Source organism: Limulus polyphemus, unplaced genomic scaffold, assembly GCF_000517525.1.
Source record: "Limulus polyphemus unplaced genomic scaffold, Limulus_polyphemus-2.1.2 Scaffold2247, whole genome shotgun sequence".
Taxonomy (NCBI): Eukaryota; Metazoa; Arthropoda; class Merostomata; order Xiphosura; family Limulidae; genus Limulus; species Limulus polyphemus.
The window spans coordinates 146,055-154,574 of record NW_013667857.1 but is presented as its reverse complement, the minus strand read 5'-3'; the positions used below and the strand labels follow the sequence as shown (position 1 = coordinate 154,574).

General features: G+C 32.8%; 1 pseudogene; it reads right to left on the bottom strand.

Annotated features, from left to right (window-relative positions):
- Positions 1 to 809: 809 nt before the first annotated feature.
- Positions 810 to 8,520, bottom strand: part of LOC106466394 — a 43,350-nt pseudogene continuing 35,639 nt past the window's right edge.

Genomic DNA, 8,520 nt, shown 5'->3' with positions numbered 1-8,520 from the left:
ATTGTTTTTAATCAGTTTTAAATGGGTTCTAAAGGTGGGACTTGTTGGTTTGTAAAGAACAGTTAGGGTGGAAACTTAAAGGTGGTTTGTAAAGAACAGTTTCTTCCGTTTTTTCTTCTTTGGAAGTCCAAACATCGGTAGGTTTTTTTTGCAAAAGTACTGGATGATAAGCAAATTAGTGCATTAATTAGTAGGAATATATTTACATACAGCAAGACCTTGTGGGCAATTGGAGTAAATGCTAAAGAATAACACAGACCACATGGATCCCATTTGGGTTAATGCAATTTGTAGCTGCCTGCTTAGAACTACAGTTACTAAATTACTGTGAGGATAATGAACACATCATAAAAAAAAGGAGAGATCCTCACTACATGTTAGAAACTTGTCTGTACGACATTCATCAAGAAAAGCTGTCATTGTAGTACAGACCTCAAAAAAAAGAGCAAGATCATAAAACATCAAAAAAACCGAGTTTCATATGAGATCAGTTTTAGTTATGTGCGTGACCTGAAGTTATGGCAGTGCTTGCATGGAAATAAAAATCACAACAACTTAACAGTTGGTTCCAATCAGTCACATATTTCAACTTCTGGAAATGTTCTGTGGAATTCAAATAACAGAAGTTTCACAGACGCTTAATTACTTAGGATCTGGATAAACAACTTAATAAGATGATGTAATTCTTTGATACAAAGTAATTTAATAACATACAAATTACAGTTAAGTTCTACAACTATATTATGGTACATTTCCATTTTGATTAAAAATACGTAGCTCGAGAAGTTCTGTGTGCAGGCCCGAGTTTGAAGTAACATTTTTGATATTATTCTGTAATTATCTTGGATTAGAAAAGCAGTACTATCATACGAGATTCTCAACTCAAGGAATGAACTGATCAAATATGTACTAGAATATAAAATGTCTTTCTGCACATCACAACTAATATTCAGGTGATGTTCTACGAGGATGTATCCAGAATGTGGCTCCTCCTAGCTTCTTAAAAGACAGCTGTAACTACTTTCAAACAATGTGAAGAAAACACACTACAGTGTGTTACATGTTTAGCTACACATGAACACTGTATACCAAACACAAACAAAAGTATCATGAGGTATTCTAATATTTCGAAATAAGGAACATGCAGAAGACTTCTCCAAAGTTTTTCCATTGAAATATATAATATGTTACAATGCTTGTCAAAAAAAAAAATATCCAAACCAACCACGGTCCGGCTGAAGAGCTCTGAAAAGTCAGTACCCTATTCTCTTTCCAAAACCGGTTAAGCCCAGTATCCAAAAGAACAGATTTCTTAGCATGCCACTGAACTAAACAAGATAAGACTTTCTGTGTACTGTTACTCTACCAAGAAAAGGTTCTCTTACTTCTTATTCTAACATAGACCAACTATAAAAGATCTCTTACTGATTACTCAACCAAAACTGGGTTAACAAAACTAGTCACTTGGTTGCTACTCAACCAACCACGGTTTAACTATATAGGCTCTCACTGGCTAATGACAAGATATTGTTAATATATTTCTGTGGAGTGTAAACGACCAGATTTACTCTTTGGATTCTTTTTCTCGGGTAGACAAACACCAAGTTGAAATGGGACAGTGTTGAAACAACATTTGTTCATTATGAGATTAAACTTGCTAATGCCACAAAACTAATGAATATCTGATATATATATTTCATGGTAACATGTTGAGAAGAGAAATACAATACAATAAATCCAAAATGAGAAAGAAAACAGTATACTGACGAATTTCTAATAGAGCAATAATTTTATCTACTCTCTAAAAAATTTAGAAAGTACTGTAAATATTTGCCATTATAACTGTAGATGATTCCTACACTCTAAAAGCCTTGATGCAGATAACTATAAATCCAGTTTCAACACTGCTTCATTTCTATTAAACATTGAACAAAAAATACCAACCACACAACAGTGTTATCACATCTACGATAGAAAAAATATAATTACAAGTCCATGAATGATTATGAAGATGAGACTGTACACAAAGTATATGATGTGGTGGGGTGGGAGAGGAGAAATTAAAATCACTAAGACATGCCACCAATCCTGTACCAATAAACACTGCCACCAAACCACAGGCATAAGAACTACATCGAGACACGAAATCATCCAATACCATAACACTATGTGATGACTGAAATTGAGACAAACAAAAAATTTGCTTTTATTGGGATAAATATCATTACTCTAACACTAATGTGGTTTCATTTTGGATAGTGCATCGAGTTTCATCCACTTATTGTGGTTCAGAAAAACATCCTTAAATAATGAAGAGGTGAACCAACAATTAAAGATTTCATCTTCAAACTACCTCAGTTTGCTGAAGCTCGAATAAACTATCAAAAATGAATTTTAACCCATCACCTATAACCCTCTTTTAAACACTAAACTAGTCTGTGTCACATTCAATTTTTAAAAAAAAATTATTAATTTCCCCTCTAGTTATCGTGGGATATTTTTCAAGGAACCGAACTTCATATCGTTTCTCTTTATCATATAAATTTTGTTTCTTCTAACACTAATAGAATTCAGATTTATGATAAGGTTTTACAAACATGTTCAGCTTAACTTTTAAACTCCAACATCCTCCAGACATATCACAAACTCAACGTCCATTAATCTAATATGACAAAAACGAACCGACTTTCAGTATAGATTATATCGAGACATTTTTTACTCCCAAAACAAAAAAAATTATTATAGTCTCTATAAAAAAAAATTAAGTGTTTCATTTATAAAACAATTATACTTTTTTTTTTCTTTCTCACCAACAAGACGAACCATATTCTCTTCTTTATATACATACACACACACACACACAAGCATATGAACTCAACAGCTACAAAAAGAAATCAACAATGAAGATTATGCAATTAGACTAAGGCCCATCCAAAACTGTTAGGAAGTAGAAAATTCAAAAAACAAGATTACGGTTATCTTTTATCTAATTAATCAATTTGAATTTTTTTTTTATCTTTTACCAAATCACTGTTTATGTAAATCACAGAATGATGTTGGTTTTTTTTTCTGTCAGACAAATATATTTTACATTTATTCACATCCCAAATACTAACTTCCAAATCATTTTTCTTTCCTGTCTTCAATTCTTATCACTTTTAAAATCAGCTGTACATCTTGGTCTTCCTTAAACAGCTAAAATATAACCGGTCCTCCCCGATATGTGGCTGTAGTTGAACAGTGGGAAACGGCTAAAATATAACCGGTCCTCCCCGATATGTGGCAGGTTCACTGTCATTGGTGGTGATATCTAGATTACAAAGGCACCTAAACTGTTGGATCCAAAAAATGGCAGTACACAATTCATATTTACATATAAAAATTAAAAAGTTTACAAAATGGATTAGATGGATGTCTGGAGGGGGTGTTGGACACAATTAGGAATGCTTTTTCATTGCAAACAGCTTGGAAAAGAGGGGCTCTTCTTGGAGGTTTGGCCACACAGGTACTGATTGAAGATCCCGACTCATTCCCATTGGTGAGGTGATGGTGGGAGTTCCGACGGGTGAGCAACCGTGGAGCTGCAACATCCATCAGAAGTGGTTGATCAGTTAGATCTATCCTACAAGCCAACTAGCAGTATACGAGGTAACTTGCAGATGTTGCAATTAACGATTACAATGACCAAGCTCGGCCTATGTTTTCTACACTGTTCGTCAGTTTTTCCCACTTTAGAAATATTGTCTAACCAATAAAAACGTTTTGGGTTACAAAAGGAGGTGATCCAAGCATTTTGTTTTATGCGATTGTTAGAATTTAATGTACGTTTTCTCCCATTAAGAAAATACAATAAGTAAATTCCTTTGGCAAAGTGGTTTTAATAACTTGCGTTTCAAATGTACAACGGTATCTTTGACTAAAGTAATTAATTAATTAACCTCATTCGTATGAAGTTGTACGGAAACAATATTTTGAATGGTTTAACAGTGCTACATCGTGAGCGTAAACAAGACACGATCAGGGTTAACTACTTATCAATTTGTGCATGCCAAGGCGAGTTTATTATATCAGTGTGTTAAAGGTCACATTGCCCGACTGTATTAGTGCGTTGCGGTCTATTTGTTGCTCTTTCACTCCTTTTATTTATCCTATTTTTCAGTACACCTCCTTTGCAAGTTAACGTTGCTTCTGCTAAATTACCTTATTATTTTCTGACGTTTTTTTATCTTTATTTAACAACAGAAAGAAACTGTAGAAACATTAACCAAAATTTAAAGTAGCATGTTTTTTTTTTTAAAACAAATTTTTGTATTCGATAATAGAAATAAAACTATCTTTTAACCCAAGGTAATTAGCCTGTTAACTAAACACGCCACGGATTATCCTCCGATTCACATAACTTGTTTTTTCTTTTAACGTTATTACATAAACTAACTAGCTACCTAGTTATACGCAACATAGTTAACATTCTGTTTAGTCTGTAACATCAAAATATTACTGAAAGAACCTGAACATGGATAATATTTTCAGTTGAACTTCAAGTAAACAATTCAGACCTGATAAAGTTTCCTAACAATCATCTACAAATACTTTCAGTAACCTATCTTCTTCCATAAAATAAATACTTTAAATTTAAATAGTTTCAATAATTCAATGTTTCACAGGTTAGGAAACTTTAAATGATAGTTTTGTAATTTTCTTTAATTATAATCAATCAACGTAACGAGAATTTCAAGAAGTGTTATTGTTTTTACTTACCTAGCAAAACTCTTAAATGCTGCTGAGTGAGGGTTTATACAGACAGGCACACGACAAGAGCCAGCAAATCTCTCCAGAATAAACTTGTGTAGTCGTTCTGCAACAACGAAAAGTGAATAGTTATAAAAGTTCCACTATTTATCAACAGTGTTGTTTACTAGTTTAAAGGTAATGTTCACCAAATTTCGCACCACTTGTTTCCCGGGAAATTATGAAAACATCAATCAAGAGATCAAAACATCCATCCACCTTTCTTTACAGAATTAAAATTTAAACTAAAGACTGTTATTAAAACTCAATTGTAAGGAGTATAAGGTTTCCATTAACACTTAATGCTTGTTTTTACTAACAGTTCTTAGACACTAGAATTACAATTAATTTATTTGATTTTAGGGACATCTCGTTTGTTATAAGTATCTTTTTACATACAAGAGATATAAAAAACTAGTTACTAACTATTTACAAAAACAGTTTTATTTTTCAGAATTCATGTTGTACGGGATACACCAACATAAGAGAACATATAATTACCTGATTAATGTCTTATTTCTTTTAGTTTGAAATATGATGAAAACCATATTCAAATGGTCACACTTAGAATCACACTTAATACTTTCAAGACGACACATTTTACCTTTAACTTGATAAACTGAGCTCAGGTCTTTATAACAATTAACACCTTAACACGACACATTTTATCTTTAACTTGACAAACTGAGCTCAAATCTTTATAACAATTAACATCTTAAGACAACACACCTTTAACTTGACGAACTGAGCTCAGATCTTTTTCAAAGTAGTCGTCAAAAGGATGGAGTATCACTGGCTCAAAATCCGAAACAAACTGTCGACCTAAAGCTGTAGTGTGACAACAATGACACATGCACGAGTGGTAGCGGAGACGGCCTTCGTCCAGGTACGGATGGGATAGAGCATCAGCACAAGATATTCGATTGTCCTGAAAAACATATTCACTCTTAGGAATGAGATTTAATTCCTTATTTTATAAAAAAAAAACTTCACATCAGAAATATTTTTCACATTAACTTCAACCTAGTTTAGTATAACACCTGTCAATTAAAAACAATTTGGACATAATGTGTTTAGAGTTTAAGAAAACGACACTCGTCACAGAAACAACAACATCACGTGTTGAAAGGAACACCAGCAAGCTACATAAATAAAACTTTTAACACATATAACAAATAGAAAGAACACATTACAAAAGAAAGATTCTTTAGTATGAACTACATTAAAAGACAAGTAACTTAAATTTAAAGAAAAACTATTTCATATGGGAGAGAACGAATGGGCATCTAAGGTCCCTCGCAGAGCATACCGGATTAAAATTCAACATCTGACACAGTAAATGAATAGCCTCGTGAGTAGCTTGTGGGGACAAGGTATAAAGTGACGAGAGAGAAGGTGGTTTGTGAGGCTTTCGAATCATGTGGGAACGAGCCCCTTCACAAGCATGCTTCATGTCCTCCAGAACTGGGGTTCCTAGTAGATCTGTAATGAGGTCCAACTGGAAAGAGATGCAAGGCAAAAAGTTTACAAGTATTATGGAGAACATTATCCTTCAATCAAAGGAATGTTTTCTTATCATAATATTAAAGTTTTAAGCAATACCATACAAGGTAATTTTTTGTCATTATTTGAAAGGTTACTATAATCACTTTGTTTGGACAAAAAAAACAACAACAGGTTTTTAAAAGTTTGATCTATTTCTAATTGGTCTAGCAGTTTTTATATTAAGTTCCTTTCAAAACAACAAACAAGACCAATTATCCTTTTATCATAAATATTCTGAAACAATTTCACTGGCAGGTCCAGAATTTTTAGAGGACGAAAGTATAAACCCAATGATCAAGGGACTTACTTTAAGTTCCCATTTTTAGGGCTTGGAGACAAATCCTCCTGGAAAATTTTAATTTTTCTTGTACTTTACATTTGACATTTCCTTACATTGTACTTACTTCCATCCCCAATAATATGCATAATACAAAAAGACAAAACCAAACCTGTGTACACACACACGTATATACTACTATTAAATATACATTGGTACTTCCTGCACTGACATGAATACTGTATCATTTTATTGTATGAACATATTTTAAACAATAAATGTAATCGTGGCCACTGACTAGATTGAAACGTTGGACCCACCAGTGCCGTTACCTTGTTTTGTAAATATTTTGAAACTATAGATACAAAGGATTACTTAAAGTTTGTGTGACTAATTATCTGGAGCAACAAAAAGAATTAATTGCCGTGTGTTACAACAGTTAGGAAACAACGAATACGACTTGTTACTTCTCAACAGTTAGGAAATAAATATTACCTGTTGGATTGGTGTTTGAGCCTGAAACAAAATACGCCGAGCCAGCAGTTCAGCAAAAATACACCCTACCGACCAAATGTCAACTGCCGACGTGTAGTGCCTTGCACCCATAAGTAGTTCTGGAGCACGATAATATTGCGTCACCACTTCTTGTGTCATGTGTCGACTTTCGTCAGGTTCTTCCACTCGGGCCAAACCAAAGTCACAGATCTGGAGAGGAATTATTTTTCAAAATCTTTTAATACGACTATGAAAAAAATTATAGCGCTAATAATTTTTTCTGTTTGTTTAATGAACTGGGAAGAATTAAGATAGCATTATTCATACCTTTAAATGCAGATGTCTGTTGGCACATAACTGCTACATGACATATATTATCATATCGTTACACACACAACTTCTATTATAATAATAGTCAGTTTTTGTCTGTCCTGAAAATACGTTCGGATTTTATTTCAACAGATGTAAACATATTTTAAGACATTTTTTACGATAACATATTAAAAGCTTATCAAAGTTTTTAAAAATGTCATTTTTCTTTCCATAACAGTAACACCTTTTTTGTTACTCTCTCCTAAAGTATTATCAAAGCGTTTGGTCCACTACCACCAATAACGGAAACTGGGTAATATTCTATTCCTCTAGCAGGTAAACTAGTTCTTTACGTACAAAGTGTTTTTAAACTTTAGGCCTGATTGTCGATTTTTAAGCACCTGGATGGAGAGAATTGGAAACGTATAATTCTTGTAGTGAAGTTTTAAAATTATGGTATCAAGAAGTGTAAAAATCAACCGTCGTCACATTTTATGTAAATTTCTTGTGTGCGTATGTTTGAAACCTGTAAATATTTTCTTTCACCAAATGTGTTAGCCGTAGACCATCAAAAATGAATGAAGTTGTGGCAGCGACTATTAAGGCTAATTGCTGTAGATTATATAGTGGGTAAGTACAAAGCGTATTTATACTTTAGGCCTAATTGTCAATTTTTAGGCGCATGTTGGAATTTGTATTGAGATGTAATGGTGTTGCATTATTTATGTATCATAGAAAAGTAAAAATTATATTTATTGTATTACTTGTGTGTTTGTTTATGTTACTGAAGTAATTGTCTTTAAAGTTAATGTTATAAACACCTCAGTTTTGTACTTGTATAAACGTAAAAGTACCATTGTATAATCAGCCAATAAAAATATTAGGTTTCCATGTGAGTTAGCATGCAGACACGCATGGACTGACTGACACACATTATTCTTTTAATTAGATAGCTGATTATCTTACAAATAACATTACTATTAGTCAATAAAAAGAAAAACAGGCTATAATCTTAAAAATACTTTACATTGATCAAAAACAATATTAAAAGCATCTTCAAAACACAATTAAAACTTAACAAAAACAATCCTTTAAGCTTCCAC